This window comes from Panthera uncia, chromosome F2, assembly GCF_023721935.1.
Source record: "Panthera uncia isolate 11264 chromosome F2, Puncia_PCG_1.0, whole genome shotgun sequence".
Lineage (NCBI taxonomy): Eukaryota > Metazoa > Chordata > Mammalia > Carnivora > Felidae > Panthera > Panthera uncia.
The window spans coordinates 72,744,949-72,770,696 of NC_064812.1; the positions used below are offsets into that span (position 1 = coordinate 72,744,949).

The following is a 25,748-nucleotide window of genomic DNA, read 5'->3' on the forward strand; positions in this document are numbered from 1 at the left end:
TCAGCCCCTGATTATAATGGTCAAATCAAAACTTGTAGCTTATGGAAGCAGAGAAATCGGAATCTATTTCTCCGCATGGTACACACAAGGAGGCTAAGGCTGGGAGACTTTACACAGCCTCTCTGAGGTCAGATCCTTCTAAGAACTGAAGCTAGACCCCTGCTTACTCCCTGTGAGAGACTCAGGGACAAGGAAATATGGTTCCTTTTTCGAGCCGCTTCCAGACTTAAAGCAGAAGTTAGCCGTCTGCCAACCATCTGGTGATCAGATTACTGCAGGATTACCAAACCCTATCGCTAAAATGGAGAAAACGGCCATACACACACTACTTTAAGGAACGTCTTCACTTACCAGATGGTTCACACCAGGAAGTGCTGTGGACCCCAAGTTCTTCCTCCACCAGCCAGTGTAGCCCCACACCTCGATGCCACATGTGGGTGACAGCTGGCCATCACTACGGTGGGTGAACTGCATCATCCAGGGTAACGCCCTCACCTTCCCTATCTGGCAATGACACTCCCAGCTTACGGTGCACCTGCTATAATTTCCTCTGGCTGCGACTTCCCTGGATAGGAGCTACAGAATACTGACCAATCCAAATGAGGGAGGGGGGAGAACCAGTAGCATATCAACTTGCTAACATGGTGGCTGAAATGTCACCACCAATTACGTGATGGGGACCACCAGAAATATCTACTCATGGCGGCATGTTTTAGGTTTTGGTAAAAGGGAGAATAACAGAAGAGTGGGAGACATCACCATGCTTTACGCTGAAGGCGTGGTCCCATTTCTTGCTGTAATGGACATTTCCACTTAATGTTTATTCACGTGGTTAAGTTACCGTGGTGTACCTTAGCAATTCAGCTTTCCCCATTTCTGACCCCCCCACCCCCGCCGAAAACAAGAAATTGTGTGCATTTGTTGCGAAAGTTTATTTTATCAACCATCATATGGCAACAAGACTGCTGAAAAAAAAAAGATTGTAGAGAAAGGAAAAATATCATATGTGGACATTTTAAGCCTCATTGAACATGGAATTTAAAAATGCTGGTCCTGGGGTGCCTGGGTGGCTCAGCTGGTTAAGCGTCCAACTTCGGCTCAGGTCACGATCTCGAGGTTCGTGGGTTCGAGCCCCGCATCCGGCTCTGTGCTAACAGCTCGGAGCCTGGAGCCTGCTTCGGATTCTGTGTCTCCCTCTCTCTCTGCCCCTCCCCCACTCACGCTCCGTCTCCCTCTGTCTCAAAAATAAACAAACATTAAAAAAATTTTTTTCAATGCTGGTCCTGATCTAGGGGTGACCGTCCAGGAGCACCTGGGTCTCTAAATGTTTGCACATCAACTTCTCTTTGTGAGCATTATTTCAGATACTGGAAAACACGAACTGCTTAGAAAAAAACCAAACTGCTTTGCTTTTATGTTCAATAAATAAACTGTCACAGCACACAGATGGATTAGCTCTGAGGACAGAATGATCTGTGCCCAAATCAAAAGCAGAAGAAAGTAAATGTTTTGCAGGAAAAGAAAAAAGGCAGGGCGGAGACAGCATAGTACGTCAAAGAAGAGGTGACCTTCAGAGAAGGAGCTGACCTGTCCGGGCAACTCAAACCACGGTGAAAGAGCAGAACAGGACTCAGTTCCGAAATTCCTGCAGCACTTTCCATTGTCCAACCGACTGACCTGGTACCCAACACAGCCTACCAAACAGAGATAATTAATTAAATTACGATTTTAAAAACAAATCACGCATGGGCACCTGGGTGGCTCAGTCGGTTAAGTGTCGGACTTCGGCTCAGGTCACGATCTCACGGTCCGTGGGTTCAAGCCCCGCGTCGGGCTCTGTGCTGACAGCTCAGAGCCTGGAGCCTGTTTCAGATTCTGTGTCTCCCTCTCTCCGACCCTCCCTGTTCATGCTCTATCTCTCCCTGTCTCAAAAATAAATAAAACGTTTAAAAAAAAATTAAAAAAACAAACAAACAAACAAATCACGCGAAAGGAGTACCAGGGGAATACAATGTCAAGACCTGTGACCTCAACGCGATCCCATATGGGTAAGACTTTCCGCGTAGACGGTGAATGTATTCCAAAGGGAGCAAACGGAGCTGGTGACAAAGGCCTCTTGGGGAACACCGCCCATGGCTGGTGCTTCCGGGTTGGCCACCAGCCCTGTGCCAACCAGCATGGGATCGAACAAACAGGTAAGTAAGCTCATCACACGCATTCTAAGGGAAAGGAGTTCAGTCTTTGAGTCACACGAAGGCTAATAATCTAAGCTCTTTGCATTTTTAACGTGACCCACACAGAGGAGGCCCTCACAAGGACTTCCTCCCAGCATTCTTAGAGTGAGGATGAGTCAGGGCTCAGTTTCCCTCCCCAAAGCAGGGCCAGTGAGGAGGCCCTGAACCTGCCAGCCAGCCAGGATAACTGCAATCCAGTCTCCGGCACGGAGGGCAACACTGTGAAGAATTACCTAGAAGGACGGGGTGGGCGGGGGGAGTTGTATAAACTAACATGGTAGGGATATGCCTTCTTTAGCTCCGTCGGGGAGTTTCTTTTTTGGTTTTAATTTTTTCAATGAAGTTTATTTATTTATTTTGTGTGTGTGAGAGAGAAAGGGGAGGGGCAGGAGAGGGGCAGAGAGAGAGAGAATCCCAAGCAGGCTCTGCCCTGTCAGCACAGAGCCCAATGCGGGGCTTGAACACACGAACCCATGAGGCCATGACCTGAGGTGAAACCAAGAGTCAGAGGCTTAACCGACTGAGCCACCCAGGCACCCCTCCCTCAGGGAATTTCTATCAAAACAATCTCTGTGACCCAGTGGAATGCTCAATTTACAGAAGTGCAGGAATCACAACAGAAAATGACATCTTTGCTGACTTCTTAACAGATATCCCAAGCGGAGGCGACTGTAAACGTGGTCTCAATTTTCTCCTCTGTAAAATCAAGGAGTCGGAGTGAAATCTGCAACGCGTGTATCTTGAACATGCCATGACGTCAGGCGCAAATATGACACAGCGCTGAACAGCAGTCAAGAATGTTCCCAGGGCCGACGGGGAGCCACGAGGGCAGCGATGCAACCTGATCTGGAGTGAGTGCTATCTGAGATTTCGAATGTAAGTGAAAAGAGGCTAACACAGATTTATATGCCAGCAGTAATCACTCGGGGAGAGAAAGACCTTTTGCAAGAGGTTCAATTATCCTCCTAGTAGTACCTTTTGAAGATGCAGAAACAAAAACTGGGTGAGTTACTAGGTCAGAACAATCTAGAATTCATTTGGCCCCCTACACCCTGCATTTCAAACCCAGACAGTCCCTGCTTGTGTCATGTTGTGGTGATGCCTATCCATCCAGCCGACAGAGAGAGGAGAGCAGCCTCGGAGATAAAATGCTAACCCGTGGAGGCTGGAGAGGCGAACCTGTACAACAATGAGAAAAAGAGAAAAGAAACGTCTGCTTTCCAGGGCTAATTAACATAGGAAACAACTCCGAAAACAGAGCCGAGAATGGAACTCATTGTAAAGGGATGCAACGAGAAAAGCTTCAAAGATTATATAAACACCGTGTTCCCGGTTGAAACAGAGCCTCATCTGTACGACTGAAGTGTGCGACTTAAATCAGAAACATCTGAAATCCATACAATAAGCAACCTTCCTTTTAAAGAAGGAAAGCCAAATTATATATTTGTGTATGAAAACCGGAAAAAGTGCTAAGGACTTGGTTCTTTTAAAAATCATATGTAACAATTAGAATTCATTTACTGTCGATAACAGGCTTTGGAGGTTAATCAGAGCCCGGGATTATAAAATCAAATAGGAAAAAAAAATCAACATGCACTTAGTGCCACTCATACATGGAAGGCCCACCGATTACTTAATTGTCTCCAAAATCACCCTGAAAAACGACAACATACCATCAGATGTTTTTCTTCTTCCTCTAAACACAAGGAAGTGAGGGAAGGAAGTGAGGGAAGGAGGGAGGGAGGGAGGAAGAAAAGAAGGAAGGATGGATATTTATCAGAAAAAAATTGAAGAAAATCTAAGTTTACGTTACAGAAATACAATAAAAAAATAAAATAAAAAACAGGACACTCAGTACTTGGTAAAGGGAAATTCAAATTTTTCTAGGATTTGAAGAACTGTATATTTAACCTACTCAAATACACTCCTGTTTAAATGGTTTGCTCTTCGATGGTACTCAGGTCAGATCTATACCAAAAGCAAACAAGTCTCCGTGAGAGTTTAAAGCCCAGGTGACCCCAGGGTAGAGGAGACAGGGGTATGGATAGGAGGGACTCACTAACATCCCGTTCAGAATAGCAACTAAACTATTCCCTGGTTTCCAGAAACTTTCACTGGTCACTGCTACAAATTTTGAGGAGTAGCCTCACTCTTTTTACTTGTTTAATCTCAGGGCAAACCATAACCTATGTGCAAACACGTAACAAAGTCGAATTTGTTAAGTTGTGCACATCTCCAATGGAAAAAAAATCATAACGATTGCGTGCCAACTTACAGTCAAATACAAAAACTTTTAAAAATCAAAATGAAAAGAGATTAATGTCTATTGCTGGGAATACTAAGCCAGTTCAGGAGTCATCGTATCGGGTCTCTTTCTTTCTTTGTTTTTTTTTCTTTTTTTGTAAACGTTTATTTATTTATTTTGAGAGAGAGAGAGAGAGTGCATGCAGGGGAGGAGCTGAGAGAGAAGGAGAGAGAGAGAGAACCCCAAGCAAGGTCCGCACGGTCACGCCCAGAGCCCACGTGCAGAGCCCAATGCAGAGCTTGGTTTCGTGAACTGTGAGACCATGACCTGAGCCAAAATCAAGAGTTGGATACTTAACCGGCTGAGCCACCCAGGCGCCCCCACAGTGCTAGATTTCTATCATGAAGAACACACACTGGCAGATAAGAGAATAAGTCTGATTCCAAACAGAACTTAACACTTCTGGCTGAGCCTGGGTCTTTCCTGTGAAACGCAACCATAATACTGTTCTCTGCCAGAAAACAGTGATGTTAATAGAAGCAGAATGCTTCCTTCCCAAATTAGCTGAGGAATGAGGTAGCAAAGGACGCCGACAAAACCGCTCTAAGAGGCGGATGTAACTCAAGAGCACAGACGTACCGCCACGGATTCTAACGGAGAGGCGGACGGCTCCCTCAGGTGTTTAAGTAATGATGGGGGGCTGCCCACCAGAATACAAGTCACAGCAGAAAGGGCTGGTGGCGTGACTGCTCGAGGCTGCTCGCTGCTGTTGGTTTGAACTCTTATCAGGACCTCTGAAGACGACACCCCGGCCACTGCACAGGGAACACGAGAGCAGGGACAGACAGGGGCTTGTTTAAGGTCCATCTCAAGAACAGGCAGGAGGTGGGTGGGGAGGGGCAGGAGGGCAGATAGGGAAGGAGGGGGGCAGGGAGAGACACAGGCAGCAGGAAGGGAAGGCAGAAGGAAGGAGGAGGTGGACCCCGGCCCATCAGCATCCTAAACTTAGGACAGAGCAAAAAACTCCTTTCAAATACACCCAAAGTATCACCCCCGCTACAGGGTCTTGATTTCTACTTTAAACTCGATTACGGTAAGATGAAAGGCAAATTTGAAAAGTCATCATATTCTCAGTATCCTAACAAAGGCATTTTCAGTTCTCCAATTGCCTTTGCTGTGTTTTTAATTCAGTTCCCAGCTTCACCGAGCATGCCCGCGGCCAAGCCCAGGTGTGAAGAAAACACGACAGGCCTCTATCGCCAGAAGGGCTCAACTACATTCACATCCTAAGGTCACTCGCAGTCACTCGAATTATATACTCTGTCCTTTAACTGATGTTCTTAAGCCATGGAATGCCATTTGTCTCCGGTGTACCCAAAGCGAACATACAAAAAAAGTGGTAAGAAATTCTCCAATACACCAAGGATTCAAATGTGCTTTGGTTCCAAGTATAGGAAAAAGAATGTCAAAGATTTTTCTAAAATGAAGCCCCATTTAATTTAGGTCTAGTAGACTCAAATGTTATTAGAGTTCAGTTTGCTTCCCCTTTTATAAAGTTTTGGAACAACCACATAACATGGGTGGTAATATTTCAGTATACTTCAGAATGACGAAGGAAAGGCCGTGTCTAATGAGAAAGACCAAAACATCGACACACCTATAAATATGATCAAGGACATGTGTAGACAGGCTGATGGATTCTAACATTGTTCAAGAGCTAATATCATTTATTCTTAAGGTAGTTTAAAAATTTTGTAAAAATTCAAGAAAAGGCTGTCCTTCATATTTAAAAACTTAGACACTAACAAGAATCAAAAGATGAGCGGGGTATATAATTCTCAACTATTTGCTCCAATAGTTAACCATACACAAAGCCTTTTTGAGTTAACTTTTGTGTCCAAAGTGTAGACAATGATTTAACCAGCTAATGAGATTTTAAACGATGTCAAGTTGTCAATACATACATACCGTGTGGTCGCCAAACTGAACTTGCCTGCTACTGTTACGTATCAGCTAGCGTTCAGCGTCACAATCTCTGTCCCACTCTGTACACACTTGCTGTGACAATGCTATTGTCATTTTGACCAGCACCACTGAGGGCGACCGTATGTTGAGTGCATTTACGTGCCTGGCACGATGTATTTTACCGCTGATGCTTGAACAACGTGGGGTTGGGGCACCAATCTCTGCGCAGTCAAAAATCCACATATAGCTTCTGTCTCCCCCCAAACTTACCTACTGATGGCCCACCGTAGACTGGAGGCCTTACCGGTGACATAAAAATATCAATCGACTATATTTTGGATGTTATATGTATTACCGACTGTATTCTTACAATAAAGGAAGCTAGAGGAAAGAACATGTTAAGAAAAGCATACGGAAGAGATTACACATTTACGACACTGTACGTAGATCTACTGAAAAAATCCGCATAGAGGTGGACCCACACGGTTCAAACCGTGTTGTTCAAAGGCCGCCTGTATATGACCACCTCATTTAATGGGTAGAGCAACCAGGAGAGGGAAACGTTACTATCTCCACTCTGCAGAAGGCGATGGCAACAAATAGCTACTAAGCATTCCCCATGAGCCCGTCTACGTTGCAACTCAATAATAACTCACTGAAGGCTCACGATAATCCTATGATACAGCACTATCATCCTGACTTGACAGATGAAGAAACTGGGGCACCAAGCCAACAGCTCTCCCAACATCACATCCACCATGTGGCAGAGCACAGATGCTGACCCAGATGTGCTGAATGCCGAAGCCACGACCTTATTTACCAACCCCGAAGAATCTGGCTCTCCCATGCCTGCCCTCCATGACACCTACAATAAGGGCTATAAGCACAGACAGGAAAGGGCAGGGTTGGTGCGGCCACAGCCGAACACCCTAATCCACAAGCCAACTCATAAATCTGGCTGGGCCCCCCCCCCAAGTTTCCCTGAAGAAACTCACAAGGAGGAAACTGAAATCTGGCCTCATAGCTGGCACATGTGACCCACAGGCCAGGCCTTCTAACTGCCCAGAGCACAAGGCATCCCAGAATAAAGAGCCCTGCACAGATGCCCTATGTCCCTTCAATGGTCACCAACGGCTATGTGCCCAGCCACACTAGGCTCTCAGTTACTGAGCTTAACAAGTCGGGGACCTGTCTCACCAGCTAACAGTGTAGGGAAACCAGCAACTGGGGAAGTGACAGAATAAGGGCTTTTGGCATCATGGCAAATTATTTTTGGATATAGTGGGGAGGGGGTCCCAGGGGGGACTGACTAACTTCACAACTGTCAACCTGAGGACAGACAGAGGCACTGTGAAGAGAGGAGACTCACGTCCCAAGAATCATGCTTGAAAAGGTTTTCAGTTCAGGGAGAAGCTCCCCATTCCCACCGAGCGTCCAAGGCCCAGGTTCCCTAAGGAATACTGCAGTGACTGATGCATTCTTAACACCATGTGGCCTAAGTAATAGCTTGACTACAGTGTACTACAAAACATGAACATGAACCAGGCACGTGGGAGCCCCAGCGGCCACCCCCCCCCCCCCCCCCCCCCCCCCCCCCCCCGAAATTGCCCGTTCAACTTGGCAGTTACCAGGAACGCGGAATAAATAAAGGTGAGATATTCCACAGAAAATATGAAACCACTTTTACCCCTGATATTTTTGCCAACGGGTTCAGGGCACTTATTACTGACTGAATGTCTTTATTAGCCACACGAGTCCATGCGTGGAGAGGAAAGGAATTAACATGTTCGCACCTCAATTTAGGCAGTATTATCGCTAGGGAGTGGCATGAGTGCAGACGTTAACATCCTGTGTTGCAGACCTGTAACATTTCATTTTTGTGCAATCTCTGTATCATGTTAGTGGCTCGGAAAAAGATGCCAAATCTCACACTGAGCGAGAACACTTACAAATGCACCAGTCAGGGGCCAGCACACCACTGCGCCTTTCTTTACTTACCCCGTGAGCGACTGCGATCCTGACAGTCCAAACTGGGGAGTTAAAACAGCCACAGAATTCACGGAACAGCCCCTGCAGGTAAACGCCCAGGCAGCTTCAAAAAGGTCGGGGAGAGCCCATGGGTTTCAGGGACAATGAGGACAGTGACAGCCAGGGGCAGGAGCAGAGACCAGCAGACACGGTGCTCAGGTGGGCAGCAGGTCCCAAGAGGGGCTTTCTGGCAATCCCTCCACTCCCCCAGGGCAAGAAAGACAGGATGGCATGTGCGGGCTCAGGACAGTGAGCTGCACCACGGGACAGACGTCACAAACTCACAAACGTCTGCTGGATGAATGCATGTAAAGAAGAGGGGGGGCGGGGTGAGAAGGAGGAGGGGGGAAGGAGGAAGAAGGGGAAAGGGAGAAAAGAGACAGGAACAGAGAAAGGAGGGAACAGAAGAGAGGAAGGGAAGGTAAATCAGAATGGAAAGGTGGGGGGGCCGGGGGGGGGGGCAAGTGGTGGAAGAAAACACCTAAATTCTGCTCAACAAATAAAAGGTTGTATTTACTTTACGATCATCAGGGTTACACATCAATTTAATAAGAAAAGTTTTAATTACCTTTTATTTCCCCTTCAGACCTTAGTGTCCTGTTAACGCTCGATTCAAGATGCAGAAAGAACAGGGTAGGCGCTCTGGATGCCCAACTGGGGATTTCTAAAGGAAAAAGACACACAAAAATTATTCTGGAGGATATAAGTGATTAACTTTTCAAGTATCATTTAAAAAAAAAAAAAAAGACCGATTTTCACTGAAGAACAGAGACAGTGTATTTCCTAACATCCCCAGGGAAAATGGAGCCCAAAGCCTCTTTCAAATGCAGTTGCTCTAGCAAATTTCAACCACAGGGGGGGCTGCGTTTGGGCGTTCATTGGAAAACAAACCCAACAAGGAGCCTGTGTACTGCCATCTGCCGGGAGCCCCCACCCAGGTGGCTTTATGGCACTCCAAACTCAAGGCCCCCACAGGCCTTGTCAGTCCTAGTTCCCAAAACCACGCGGGAAACGAGCGAGCTTCTTCACCAACAACTGTATCACTGGGGAAGGAAACAGCTACGCTGGAGGAACTTGGTTAACGTTTGGAAGGGAATAAGATATTACGAAATGGGCCTTACTGCTCGTCCCATTCTCCGAATGCAGTTAAGCATGAGCTCACACACACACACATGCCTCGTTGTCCCGGGGCTTCTTTCTCTTGGAGCCAGGACAGACCTCAGCAACGTCGTCCCAAACTGTGAGCGCACAATGTTTCATTTTTAGGAAGGAAACAATTAACATTGACCAGGCATGCGCTCAGGCCCAGAAACAACGTGATTCCAGTTCACAAAGGGGGAAAGAGACGGAGAGTCCAATCCGTATATCTGTCTGACACATAAATGCTCTTATTTTACTTGGATATACTTGCATCGATCATGAAAGTGCTTGTTTTCTAAACATCCGGCAACTCAAAAGAAAACACCGTGGTGGGAAATGTAAACGTCGTCTCCTCTTGAAACCTGTTCTCCTTGTGTATCATCAATCCAAATAACTAGATCTTTGTTTACGTGAAAGTGGGAGCTACAGACAGGGAAGGAAAATGCACTGACTGTAACAAGTTATCTTTTTTATTGAGATCTACTGTATATTTTGCATGGATATAGGAGGAAGCAATAGTAAAAATTTTAACCACTTCATTAAGGTCAATGCCAACTTTCCCAACCATCATTATCTCCTTTCTGGAGTGATGCGTAATGAACGATAAGCCAGAAGTTTATTAGCAAGGCTGCAGATCCTGACCTAGATTTTGCATAGCTTTAAAAAAAAAATAGAAAGCAAGCCTGAAAATGTCTATTTAAATAACAACTCAGACTGACACTTCCCACACTCACAGTTAAAACTTTCAAAACAATCTACTTTTCCTGTGCCTGTATCTAACAAGGTTCAACAAGAACCTAAAGTAAAAATTGGTACCAGATCAGAAGAGAAATATGAACTCCAAGTTCTACATTTCTGTTTAATTGTTTACTAACTGCAACTTAAGACTTTATTTGGTGGTGCCTGGGTGGCTCAGTCGGTTGAGCGTCCGACTACAGCTCAGGTCATGATCTCACGGTCCGTGAGTTCGGGCCCCGCGTCGGGCTCTGGGCTGACAGCTCGGAGCCTGGAGACTGCTTCGGATTCTGTGTTTCCCTCTCTCTATCTCTACCCCTCTCCCACTCACACTCTGTCTCTGTCTCTCAAAAATGAATAAATGTTTAAAAAATTAAAAAAAAAAAGACTTTATTTGCCTGCTGAAGTATATGATTCCAGAATTCAAATGAATAAAATCATACACCTTTGACAAAGCATTAGGGAAATTTTTATTAAATTGGGCCCAGAGGTATTTGGGATTGATGGTGACTCATAATAACAAAGTAAAAAGTTTTACATTTTACTATTTTTCAACTACAATTTTTTTGTTTTGCCCTAAATCGTATCACAAATTCCTTTTCACCTTTATCATTACTTTTGCTTTCTCTTTCTCACACTTTTGAAGAGAGAAAACAACAAAGAGGTCAACCTTACTCTAATGATTGAGAGATGTCAAAAGTCACACCTCGGATCGGGATGGAGAATAACACCGTAAATGAATTTCAGGATTGGATTTGTCTTCAAAGTTGCCATGTGACATCGAAATCATCCTCATAAAAAATAATTCATAGCATGTATTTTAAAGCTAAGACCATTGTATGGTCATCTGCTCGAATCCACTCATTTCACATCCGAGGAAATGAAAGCCCAGAGTGGTCAAGTGACCTCTCCAAAGTCACACAGCTCACCTGGTCCTATATCTCAGATTTCATAGGTGCCAATCCAGTGCTCTATTAGATCCTCACTGATCTTTAATTCCTATAAATAAATTCTTCAGAGCTCACATTTTCATCTATTTTCTACACACCTATGACTCTACACAGCATGAACACCACTTGACACGTCAACTTAACTTTACATTAATATGAAATGCTACTCAAAATGATCAAAAACATACTCTGCCCTTTGCTCCACTGATAAAGCTAGATTAAGCCACAAATGCCCAGGAGAAGTCCCAAATAAAATTTGGGATACTCTTAGGTTTGCTAACCTAGATACGTCTACTCTAAAAATAGAATTTCCCCCTCTTATTCACAGTCAAATCATAATCATAGCTTTGCTACAACACATTTTCAAGAAGATTTTATAGAGAGCTAGCAAGCAAAATGTAGGTATTCTACAGTAAAAGCTTATATAAGCAGTTTTTAAAGTAAGAGTTAAGATAATTTACTTTTAGATCCATCAGTTCAGACAGAACTCTTATTCTCCAAAACTCTGGAATCACTCAAGAGCACTTAATTTACCTAGACCAGCAACTTATTACCATCAGCAGTCATTTGTCGCCTCCTCAGTTATTTACTCTGCGCCAAGTGCCAGGTACAAGGGAACCAAAAAGCATGAGAGGCTGTCCTTGCCTACTGTTGGCTGATGAGGGGAATAATTAAGCGGGCTTTCATAGAGGCGTCTAGGCGAGGCAAGCTTTGCACACGATCAGTGTATACGTATGTATGTGTGTTTAGGGGGGCAGCTAATAAAACCACGTGGGTTTTCTCAGAGAACGAGTTGACAGGTTTAGTAAGCAGGACAGCTGACCCTTGACCAACATGGGTTTGAACGGTGAGGGTCCACTTATACGCAAGCTTTTCCCGATAAATGGGGTACAGTACTGTAAATGCATTTTCTCTTCCTTAGGATCTTAATAACATTCTGTTTTCTCTATAAAACATATGACCTCGAAAATACGTGCCCATTTTTGTGTTACCAGTCAGGCTTCTGGTCCATAGGAGGCTGTTAGCAGTTAAGGGGGGGTTCAGTCGGTTAAGCGCCTGACTCTCGATGGCGGCTCAGGTCGCAATCTTGTGGTTGATGAGATCGGGCCCACGCACTACTTGGCTTCTGTGCTGACAGAGCAGAGCGTGCTTGGGATTCTCTCGCTCCCTCTCTCTACCCCTCCCCTGCTGCCTCTCTGTGTCTCTCTCTCCCAAAATAAAGAAATAAACTTAAAGAAAATAAAAATAAATACTAGGCTGTTAGCAGTTAAGTTTTGGAGGGAGTTAAAAACTGGATGTGGATTTTTGACTGCATGGTGGGGGTTCAGCACCCTAATAACCCCTGCATTGTTCAAGGGTCAACTACGGATGTCAGGAAGCAGGGTGAGATACAGGAAAAGAAACCAACAGATAACAGATGAATCCCTCTGGTCATGCCCACAACAGCAGCAAAAAATAAATAAATAAATAAATAAATAAATAAATAAATAAATAAAAAATAAAAATAAAAATAAAAATAAAAATAAAAATAAAAATAAAAATAAAAATAAAAAATAAAAAAATAATTTAAAAAATGGTGCAGGAAACAAAATACCCACTGAAAGGAATTCCCTTCTTGAAAATAAGTCAGCAACAAAATACCTTCCTTGTGTCTCTTCAGAATAACTCGTTAATGGTATTAAAACCCAATGCCAGACAAAAGACCCCACTGGGCGGGGGGGCGGGGGGGAGAAGACAAGATTTAAACACCTTCAACGAAGAAAATAAACAAATGCCAAGTGAGCATAAGAAGAAAGCTTCAATATAGTCAGCAGGAAAATGCAAAGCAAAACCTTAATGAGATACCACCAGAAACTCACAAGAATGACCAACTTTTAAAACGGCAAAAATACCAAGTGTTTGCAAGGAAACGGAGCAACTGGGATCCTTATACACCTGCTGGCAGAAAATTCAACATGTTACAGGCACTTTGAAAAATAATTGGGCAGTTTCCTATAAAGTGAAACACACACCAGACGACCCAGCAATTCCACTCTGAGGCATCTGCCCAAGAGAAATTTAAAGACCCAAATGCTGAAGACTTACACAAGAATGCGGAGAGCAGCCTTATTCATAACAGCCTCAAACTTGAAAGAATGCAAATGTCCACCGACTGATAAAGAAGGAAACAAATTATGGTGTAGTACACAAAGGAACACAACTCGGTCATAAAAAGAAAAGAATTACTGATGCATACGATAACGTAAGTCAGTCTCAAAAACGTTATACTAAGAAGCCAAACACAAGAGACTATATGCGTAAATCCATTTACATAGACTTTTTTGGAAGGCAAAACTCTAGCCAGGAAAGCAGATCAATTATTGCCAGGGGCCAGGGTGCAGGGAGAAGGGGTGAATGCAGAGAGGGATGATAGAACATGCTGGGGGCGGGCGGAAGGAAATGATCTATGTCATGGTAGGAGTACTGCTACATGATCGTGCACACTTGCTGTTGTTTTTTTTTAATTTTTTAATGTTTTATTTATTTTTGAGCAAGTGCAAAAGAGAGAGAGGAAAGAGAGAGGGACAGAGGATCTGAAGCGGGCTCTGCGCAGAGAACAGTGAACCCGATGTGGGGCTTGAACTCATGAACCAAGAGATCATGACCTGAGCTGGACGCTCAGCCAAGTGAGCCACCCACCCAGGTGCCTCGGTTGGGCATATTTGTGAAAATTCACTGAATTATACCCTTAAAATCAGTGAACTTAATTGCATACACAGTATAACTAAACAAACCTGATTAAGAACAAACAAAACTCAGTGCCACCATCATTTAACTTGAAAATCAGCAATCTCATTAATAAAACCTAAAAATGTACTCAACATTTTCCAATACTTTATTTTTTTAAGTTTATTTATTTATTTTGAGAGAGAGAGAGAGAGAGAGAGGAAAACAGAGAGAATCCCAAGCAGGCTCTGCACTGTCAGCGTGAGCCTGATGTGGGGCTCGAACTCACAAAGCGAGAGATCATGACCTGAGGCTTTCGAAATCAAGAGCCAGACACTCAACTGACTGAGCCACCCAGGCACCCCAACATCTTCCAGTAAAGATTATAGCAATCAATGATGGGTAAGTACCTAGAGACCACCAAAAAAGAAAAAGGAAAAAAAACAATAGTCAAATTGCTGATAGGGAAACTAAATTCTTCCATTTTCCTACAACTTCCGATAGGTTGTAGCCTTATAACAGATTTCCAAAAAATGGGCTAATAATATTTAGTCTAAAATAAACTCCCCCTCATTGTAAGCGGATAATCTTCCTAAAACTACTGATGATCCATGTGGGGTAATATATAGGAGACTGAAGAATTATCAATAAATGCAGAGACAAAAAAAAAACCAACAAGTATGGAAATGTGAAGAAATATGGGTCAGATTGTAAATCAACTCCAAAATTATTATTTAAAACTCTCTGATAGGTTAATTGGGAAACATTTTTTAAGCATCCACAAGGCTCTGAGCTCGTCTACTGGACAAGCTTACCTATGATGTAAATAAGGATGTAAGGTAGGCTTATCAAAATTATAGCTGATTCAGAGGTTAAAAATGGCTACAATATTACATAACAGTGATTCTACATGTATAAAGATGGGATAATTTTATAGTGTTAGTGTCAGATACAAGGGAAAATTGCATTCATTTAGCAAATATTCCCCGAGGGGCTGCCATGTGTTGGTAACTAGATGGAAAACGACACCAAGATTAAGTAAGAAAGAGCCCTTGCCCCTCCTAAGTTCATCAACAAAAAAATATAAGTAACACACTCTGCAGTTAGGAGTGATAAAGTAATTAATCTGAAAAAGACCTATGAGCTTGAGTTTATCACTCAAGTGTTACATATACATAAAATACTGGTAAAATTACAGGCTGAACTAACAAAAGTATCACATTGAAAACAAATACACACAAGTAGGGGTGCCTGGGTAGCTCAGTCGGTTGAGCGTCCGGCTTCCGCTCAGGTCATGATGTCACGGTTCGTGGGTTCAAGCCCCGCGTCGGGCTCTGGGCTGACGGCTTGGAGCCTGGAGCCCGTTTCGGATTCTGTGTCTCCCTCTCTCTCTCTGCCCCTCCCCCGCTGTGCTGTGTGCGTCTCTCTCTCAGAAACAAATAAATAAATGTTAAAAAAATTTTTTTAAAAGAAAAACAAATACACAGAAGTACTACTCTGCTCTAACTGCATCAACCATACAGGTGGAAGGGTAATGCTCTATTACGCTCTGGACGTACGCATTACAAGTCTCATTCTGAAGTCCAGCTTAGGTGCCCGAACCTTCTGCACGTTGCCATCCGCCCACCGCTAAGTCCCCAAGATGATGTATGAGCCTGGAATTACCCCGTACCTCCTATACAACCCAGGCTGATCGGGGTGTTGTATACTGTCGGACCTTGACACACTGAAACATGGGCAGATAGGAAAAGGCCCAAGAAATACATTTCAATCAACTAGGGGAGTGGGGGGTGGAAGGTGGATTATCGTAGGAAGGAGGAGACACTATTCTGAATGGCAGGAGTTAGAGGAGCAAAGGTAGCTCGTGGTATCAACATAGCATCACTGAGCAATCGCAACGTCGTTTGTTTTTTTTGTTTTTTTTTTTTTAATGTATTTATTTAAATTCAAGTCAGTTAACATACCGCGTGGCCCTGGCTTCAGGAGCGGAACCCAGTGATTCATCCCTTACATCCAACACCCAGCGCGCATCCCGACAAGTGCCTCCGTGCCCATCACCCATTTTCCCCACCCCGCCCCCGCCCACGCCTGAACAATGTCAAATTTGAAGACGCTGCCTCGTGAGGTAGGGAGACTTCGCAGCACAAGTTTACTGAGCCGAGAATTCAGCCACGTTCTATTTCTAAGACTTCATGGTAACATGCTACCTGTCATCCCACAGCCTGTCTCTCAACGCCCAGATTGTCAAGCTTCCGTGCGGCAGCAAAATCAATCTTTCTCGTATCCTTTTAGGACCGTGTGCCCCACCCACCCCCGTGCTCACAGTGCTTGCGCTCTTTCAGGGGCTCTCGGTCACTGATCACTCCAGGATCCGGGCCCAACACCCCTCAGGCTGGCAGAGAGGGCCCCCTATCAATTTCGCCTCTCTGTCACTCTCCCTCATACGCTGTGCCCAGCGGTTCTGAATCACTGCGGAACATGATCACAGGGCCACACTTTTTCTTGCCTTCACTGTGTACGTGCCACTCGCGGTCTGAAATACCCCACACCTCCTGACGTGTGTCTGGAGCCTTCGGCCCACACGGCCTTCACACAGTCCGTCCCAGCCCTCTTGCGAGAAGAATTCCATGCTTTACCACGTCCCCCCCGCTCCATGCCCACGGCGGCTTACTGGTCTCCAGGAAAACGCTCACCCCGTATACAAAGATTAGTTATGGCTGCATCTCCCTGCTAAACCTTAAACCCTCTGCCTGGTTATCCTAATCCCTAGGATTTCGCCCAGGTTGTGACACTTTATAGGTATTTTCGACGAGTCGGGGATTCCAAGGTAGCCGAGTTCTGTATGTCCTGTCTGCCTCTATATCAATCAGCAGTGTATCAACTTGGGTTATGCAGGAGACACAGAGGAAACCCAGACAAATGCTATCATCCTAGGGCTACAGAAGACACGCGGGCATCTTTCTAAAGAATCCAAGCAGCCCTAGTTGGGACAGAATATTAGAACCAAAATGATTATCCAGTGGACGTGCTTGGCTGTTGCAAAGTCAGCTGGGCTCAAATCTTGCTTCCACGCCTTCACCAACTAAGTGACTTTGAGTAACTAACTTGACCTCTTACAGCCCAGGTTTCGTAGTCTATAAAATGAAGATAATTATAGCCCTTACCTCGAAGGGCCATTGTGAGGACGATGTGCCAGTGTATTATAAAGGAGGTAATGAAGGAACCAGTACACGGCAAACACTCACTAAATGCCGATGTCTCAGCCGCCTCGTCCTGCCTGCTTTTCCCTTAACGAATGGAAATACTGCCTACTTTGCGATAAGATGTCTCAACAAAATGTGTAAAAATGCCAGGCACACAGGAGTCACTGGATTATGAATCACTGATTTCTAAGCCTAGAAAATTACCTTTTCTTTCCAAAAAGACAGGATTATACCACTAAAGAATCTTCTGGAGGTTCAAACCAACAAGACCATAATCACCTGACATAATACTCCTCACATGCTGTGAAGACAGTTTAAAAAGAGGCTTTTAAAAAATGTTTATTTATTTTTGAAGGGGGAAAGAGGCAGAGAGAGAGGGGAACAGAGGATCTGAAGCAGGCTCTGGGAAGACAGCAGAGAGCCCAATGTGGGTCTTGAACTCACGAACCATGAGATCATGACCTGAGGTGAAGTCAGATGCTCAACCGACTGAGCCACCTAAGTACCTGAAAAAGAGGCTTTTTATGTATTCCAATAATTAATTTAACTGCACTAAGTTTAAACAGATACCTATATTTCTCTAGGCTTGACAAAAAAAGAAAAAGCACACTTAAAAGTTTCATGAAATTCACTCAAATGTATCCCATCACTTTTGCTCACTGATTCTCTATAAACAGTAACACTTACTAGCAAAACACATTTGGGAAAAGAAAGGTTAGAGTCGAGACAGAAATTTCTGAAAAATGTCATCATGGACAACCCCTCAAGTGCTTACTACAATATCCGTGTCACAAATGTATCCTAAGGATAAATGCACCTGGTTCCAAACAACACATTTTTTTAGAAAGAACGCTGCACATTTCCAAAGTTCATTTTGTAACACCCGACACAGAGCTTATTATACAAATCCATGTTTAAAAAATCGAGGACGTAACTGATTGGCTATGATCCAATTACTAATATTGCCATTTTCCAGGGTTTTAGTGATTGTCAGTACCTGAAAGATCTCATTTAGAAAAGATTAACAAAATCACAAAACCGACAGTGTATGTAAGTAGCTGTGTGTGCCAGCAGGTGTGGGTGGGACAAGTTATTTACAGGCATGGACGTGAATATAAACAAGGGTAGTTTTGATACGTTCTGTAGGACTAACATGCTACTTTGGGAAGAAAGAATACAGGAGCCTCCTTCCTTGAAATTTTTCAAACTTGTACACCACCAGAGATTTCCTAAATCCAAAATACACGAAGAGATTCTTTTTTTGTCAGATTCATCCTTCCAAAGTCACTGTACCTCTTTGTCCAGCAGAAACCATTGTAGAAAACGTACATTTTGTAAGTTACTCAAAATTTTCCGTGCAAAACCCCTTATTAACCTACCTTATGGAAAAGACTTCTTTCAAGAAGACACATGGGAATGAAGAACTTACTATATAACCTACGCCAAAAAGCATCGATCGTCTCTGGAGACTGATCTTTAAATTGTTATTATTTTTTAATTTTCTGTGGCGGTAAAATACCCAACACAAAATGTACCATCTTACACGGTTTTTACGTGTACAGTTCAGTGCTCTTAAACACATTCCTAACGTTGTGCAATCATCACTGCCATCCATCCACAGGACTCTTTTTATCTTGTAGAACGGAAACTCTGGACCCATCAAACAACAAGTCCCACCCCCATCCCGCCCGCCCCGTCCCTGGCAACTGTTTTCTGTCTCTATGATCTCGACCGCTCTGAGTATTTTACATAAGTGGAATCAGGCAGTATCTGTCCTTTTGCGATTGGCCTACTTCACTTAGTGTGACGTCTTCAAGGGTCACCCCTATTGTAGCCCGTGTCAGAATTTCTTTCCTTTTCAAGGCTGAATAGTATCGCTTTCTAGGGATATACCAGAGGTTGCTTATTCATTCATCCACTGACAGATACTTGAGTTGCTTGTACATTATAGTTACCGTAAACGATACCGCTGTGAACGTGGGTGTACAAATATCTCTGAGACCCTGCTTTCCATTCTTTTGGGCGTATACCCAGAAGCAGAATATCTGGGGCATACGATAATTCTACTTTTATAAGCTACACTTTTTGACCCAGTATCTACTAAATTAATCACTACCTTCCTCAAAATAATAAAAATTATGTAATAGTACTTAAAAAACCTCACCAGGCCACAGCATTATGTCAACAAAATTCTGTTCTCTTCTATGATTATAAACTGGTGATTTCCCATCCTACAAGGCATCTCCCAATCCCAAAAAAAGGTGTTGATCAGATTCGAGTCTCCCCTCACCTTTCTTTTCCTTAAAAGAAGGGGTGCCCTGGGGTGCCTGGGTGGCTCAGTCCGGTAAGCATCTGACTCTTGATTTCAGCACAGGTCATGATCTCAGGGTTCATGGGCTCGAGACCCCCTTTGGGCTCTGCACTGACGGCATGGGGCCTGCTTGGGATTCTTTCTCTCCCTGTCTCTCTGCCCCTCCCTGGCTCGCGTGCTCTCTCTCTCTCTCTCTCTCTCTCTCAAAATAAATAATAAATTGAAAACAATTAGTCTCCATAATATATTCAATGTGGACTGCAGGGACTCTAAGTATCAATTAAACTGTTTGTAAGACACACACACACACACACACACACACACACACACTAGTTACGCTCATCAAACATGCAGGCACAGCGGCTTTCCCACACTGTTGTTTTTTATTTGGTCCTCAAGAGACAAATCTCTGTTTAACAATGCCAAGGTCTGGGGCCCTTTGTCTAGGTGAGAAGTATCACCAGAGTCCCTTTCAAGTACTTTCCAGAGTGGGTGGCAATGATTTCAGGCCAAAGAATCTCTACTTTTAGCTTTCTCTAAAAAAGCTAATTGTCTCATTAATAAGCAAGTATAGAACAATGCCAACATCAACACTGGCATTTTCTGCTATCTTATAAAAATTAGGCATAATGTCAATACAATGTAACACAATCTACTGGGCACTTCTTTTTCTTCTCAGCATCGAAATGCATACTTTCCATCATGTTTTATATCATTACATTTCTTAAATAGTGGTATAATACACATAACATAAAACTTACCATCTTAACCATTTTTTAAAACGTTTAGTTATTTTGAGAGAGTGAGTGTGAGTGGGGGAGGCACAGCGACAGGGAGAGAGGGAGAATCCCAAGCAGGCTGCACGCTGTCAGCGCAAAGCCCAACGTGGGGCTTGAACCCATGAACCGTGAGATCATGACCTCAGCCGAACCAAGAGTCGGACGCTTACCCGACTGAGCCACCCAGGTGCCCCCCCATCTTAACCATTTTTAAACATACAGTTCAGTGTCGTTAAGTACACATTCCTATTCTTGTCCAAGCATCATCACCACCCATCTTCAGAACTCTTTTCACTTTGAAAAACTGGCATTCTGTACCCATTAAATACAAATTAATGAATGAGTGAGTGAATTCTGTGTTCTGTTCCCTCATCCAATACTTAGCATCCACCATTCTTTCTGTCTCCACGAATTCTCTAGGGACCTCATGTAAGTGGGATTCATTGGCATTTGTCCTTTTGTGACTGGCTCATTTTACGTAGCCTAAGTCTTCCAGGTTCATCCATGTCTTAGCCTGCGCCTACGCGTATCCCAGGAAAGTCTTTGCCCTTAAGATGTAAGTGCAGAGCCAGACGAGTCTCTCCAGTGAGGCCCTTGCGAATGGACAGTCCCAATATAAGTCCCTGTGTTTACTACAGCAAGAGTCTGACTGCACTAGTGGGATCCAGGAAGACCAGCATTCAGTGCTACTCATGGCTCCCTTCTCAAGGCTGCTTCCGGCAATCGAGAGGGTGGGGAGTGTGAGCCAGGCCACCTGGTGTGTCTGTAAAATAAGTCAGGGTACAGTTACACCCGGGACTGAACGTTTCATTTTTGATGTCTGCTGTGCCCTAGCTTTAGGGCTTTGGGAAAATTCGTGTCAAAATAAATGGCCAGGAAAGAGCGACACCACTGGTAAACATCAGATTAATGGCTCCATCACATTTAAGGCAATTTTGCGATCTTAACGGTAATACTAAATTGCACGATAAAAAATACAGCTTGCTCCATCAAATATAGCAGTTATTATATGATCTTTTGTAGTAGTTTCTGGCTATGTGGCTATTTTATGTAAGCCTTCCCCAAACGAATTATATGTTTCAAAACATAGTCTTTGAATTCTTTTATATCCATCTCAAATCAATGTTCGCAAAAAAAAACTAGGTATTGGATAAAAATACTACCGACTGATCAAAAAGTAACGGATAAGACAAATATAACACCCCCCCCAAAATGAGGGGGTATATTATGTAGTATAATACACCACATAAGTTAAACAAGGGTTAAAAAGTGGTTAAACAAGGGAGTATTTATAGCTTAGTGGTTAAAGGTGTATGTTCTGTAGTCACACAATTCCCAACTTAAATCTCCGTTCTACTCAGAGCTGTCCCGAGTTCAAGGATAATACATTTACGACCACCGGCTTGAAACCCGAAATAGAGTAAATAATCCTTTATGGTTGGATCCTCAGTGGTAGTAATGTTATTGCAATGAACCCACTGCGATAGTATTAGGAAGCAGTACCACTGGGGGGTCGTTAGGTCATGAGGGTGGAACCCTCCTGAATGGGATTAGTGCCCTTCCAAAAGAGACACAAGAGACCCCTTCTGCCCTGTGAGGACACAAGACAAGACAGTTGTCTACGGGCCAAGAAACGGGCCTTCCTGACGCACGGAATCTGCCCACACTTCGATCTTGGACTTCCCTGCCTCCAGAGCTGTTAGAAACAAATGATTATTATTTAAGCTACACAGTCTCTGGTAGATCGTTACAGCAGCCCAAACAGACTAAGACAGCTCTGGGTTCACTTTATGTATGCATCTTTAACTTTTCCTGCTTCCCGACTTGCATTTGATCGGGCAGTTTCATGACTGAAAAGAAGTCTGTCTCACAGCAAGTGCCAGGGAACAACGTTTGATTTTATTTTTTATTCTCTTGCGGACTATCGTGTTTTATTGTCGGCTATCGGTAACTAGGGTTGGCTCATTAGAATTGCGTAGGTCCCAGATTTTCGTCTTGGGAAAAAGGAAAAAGTGGAAGAATGTCACTCAGCACTTTCACTGTGGTAGGGTCCCCTCCCTAAGGAGGGAGAAAAAAAGGGAGAGAAAACTTCCAAGGTAACCTGGCTACGCGCCTACGTGACAACATCCCTCATGACCTTGTAAACTGAGCCTGCTTAATCAGACTGCATGTTTACGTGTGTTACCATATACGGGAGACAAAGAAATAGAAAATGTATCAAAAAAAAAAAAAACTACGCCATGTGATGTGCGGCGCCCAGATCTTGGGGCACAAACCCAACTGAGCGGTGCCGGCATGAATAAAAGCTGCCTCCTGGATAAAAAGCCTCAGCGTCACGACTCTCTCTGTGTGAGAATCCCGCCACATCACCTTATACCAATCATCTGCCAGTGTTTTCCACCGGTTGAACCCCACCGGAACCCAGGGAGCTCACTGTTGGAGGTCAAAGTTTTGGGTATTTGCCTTAAAATAAATGTACAATGAGACTTCCATTTCCAATTACGACACAGAGCACGTAGAAAGGCCTTTGCTCTCATGGTAACGAGAAATTTCACCCGGACCAAATAAAAATATACTTTTCTGGGCGTCCAGCAAAGGGTAATAAATGCACAGAAGCCTCGATGACCCACATTCAATAAGAAACAAGCCCGTCACAGGCAAGCTGAAAGCCAGCCTAGGGTGCATGTCTGCATAGGCTGAGCCTGGCTAGTCTGAAGAGGGGGAGGAAGTAGTCCACGGATGGACCTGACCTGGCAGGAACACGGACAGAGACCAGTGTTAGGACAGTGTGAACCGGTAGGACAGACAGACTGGAATCTGGAAGAACCAAAAATGCAGCAGCAAATCACCTTTCCTAGTAACTCTTCCAATCTACCCCCCATACCCTCCTGTGCAAAAGCAGACAAGAGAGCAACAGTGAAGACGCTAGAAAGCCAAGGGAAATCACAGAGCCCATGCATTCTCATGGTATTTCAATCTCTGAGGACAAAGGGGAATCAAAGCATCTAAAATGGTAGTCCAAGCCTCTCCCAGATGAAATGCTGAGATCATAAAAAAAAGGAGTATCAGGTGAACTCATTTTAATTAAAAGTATAACCCATAGTTTAGTTAAATTCTGAGGGATCTGAATATTCAGTTCCTCACCCTAATCTCCATTGTGAAGAAAGAGCAGGCAGGCTCTGAGATCTGAACCAAACAAAATATTATACTTCAGTCTTTCCTGTTTTATTTACACCACCTAGGGTACAATTTTTAAAATTATGAAATATACAAAGAAACAGGAAAATGTGATCCATAATTAAGAATTAACACGAAAATGTGATCCATAATTAAGAATTAACACGTCAATAAGAAAAGAAACATAGATGACTCCATTAACGAAATAAGTAGTTAAGAACTTTTTTAACGTTTATTTATTTTTGAGACAGAGAGAGACAGAGCATGAACAGGGGAGGGGCAGAGAGAGAGGGAGACACAGAATCGGAAGCAGGCTCCAGGCTCTGAGCCATCAGCCCAGAGCCCGACGTGGGGCTTGAACTCACGGACTGCGAGATCGTGACCTGAGCTGAAGTCGGACGCTTAACCGACTGCACCACCCAGGCGCCCCAGTAGTTAAGAACTTTAAAACAACTACAAAAAATATATTGAAGAATATATAGAAAAATAGGGGTGCTTGGGTGCCTCAGTCGGCTAAGCATCCAACTCCTGATTTCGGCTCAGGTCACGATCTCATGTTCCTGAGATTGAGCCCACGTCAGGCTCTGTGCTGACAACATGGAGCCTGCTTGGAATTCTCTCTCCCTCTCTGTCTGCCCTTCCCCCACCTGCAGCACACACACTCTGGCTCTCTCAAAAATAAATAAATGTTAAAAAAAAAGAAAATACGGAAAAGTAAGTGTACAATGGGAGAATATCTGAGATACATTAGTACAGAACAGAAATTCTAAAACAGAACTAAATAAAAATCTAAAAATACAGCATTTGAATAAAAAGTTTCTTGGATGGGATATCTCCCGAGGCAAAGGAAATAAACGCAAAGGTGGGCTTTCGGGACTACATCAAAATAAAAAGTTTCTGCACAGTGAAGGAAACAATCAACAAAACTAAAAGGCAACCGACGGAATGGGAGAAGATATTTGCAAATGACATACAGGATAAAGTGTTAGTATCCAAAATCTAATGAAGAACTTACAAACTCAACACCCAAAAAACAAATAATCCAGTAAAGAAATGGGCAGAAGACATGAATAGACACTTTTCCAAAGAAGACATCCAGATGGCCAACAGACCCATGGAAAGATGCTCAACATCACTCAGGGTCAGAAAAACACAAATCGCAACTATAATGAGATATCGCCTCACACCTGTCAGAATGACTAAAATCAACAACACAAGGAACAACACATGTTGTCAAGGATATGGGGAAAAAAAAGGAACCCTCCTGCACTGCCAGGGGGGACGCAAACTGGTGCAGCTACTCTGGAAAACGATATGGAGTTTCCTCAAAAATTGCAAACGGAACTACTCTACCACCCGGTCACGGCACTACTGGGTATTTACCCAAAAAGTACAAAAAAATTTTTAATTCAAAGTGATACGTGCACCCCTGTGCTTACAGCAGCATTATTTATAATAGCCAAACTATGGAAACAGCACAAGTGGCCGTCAATAGACGAATAGATAAAGAAGATGTGTTTTATACACACACACACACACACACACACACACACACACACACAGAGGAATATTATTCAGCCATAAAAAAGAGTGCAATCTTGCCATCTGCAACAACATGGATGAATCTAGAGGGTACTGCGCTAATTGAAATAACTCAGAGAAAGACAAATACCATACGACTTCATTTGTATGTGGGCTTTCAGAAACAAAACAAATGAGCAAAGAAAAAAAGTGAGAAACACACCAAGAAACAGACTTTTAAATACAGAAAACAAACTGATGGTGATGAGAGGGGAAGAGGGAGGAGGGATGGGTAAAAATAGGTGATGGGGATTAAATGGTACACTTATGATGAGCACTGAGTAATGTATAGAATTGTGAATCACTATATTCTACACCTGAAATTAATAGAACATGGTATATTAATAATACTGAGATTAAAAAGAAAAAATTAACAAAGTGAAAATCTGGAAAAGAAGACGTTTATTGGATGGGTCTGCTAATTGGACATTTCAAAAGAAGTCAGTAATCTTACATTTTCCAAATTCAACAGAGAAAAAGAGAAGGAAAAAAAATGAACTAAGTAGCAACGACTTGAGAAATAATATCAAACAATCCAAAATATGAGTAATTAGAGGAGAGAGAATGATGGTATTTAAAATATTTTAAGGACTGTGAATGAAATGTACCAAATTTGAAAAACATCAAACCGCTAACTCAAGATGCTCATTGAATCCAAAGCAGAAAAATACAAAGAAAACCATACCGAGAAATA

General features: G+C 43.4%; 1 long non-coding RNA gene across 1 annotated transcript in view; it reads right to left on the reverse strand.

Annotated features, from left to right (window-relative positions):
- Positions 1-9,025: 9,025 nt before the first annotated feature.
- The window catches only part of LOC125924680 (uncharacterized), a 36,306-nt gene continuing 19,583 nt past the window's right edge, over positions 9,026-25,748 (reverse strand). Inside the window, exon 3 of the long non-coding RNA XR_007458517.1 lies at positions 9,026-9,136. This is a non-coding gene — a long non-coding RNA (uncharacterized LOC125924680). The remainder of the gene's footprint in view (positions 9,137-25,748) is intronic.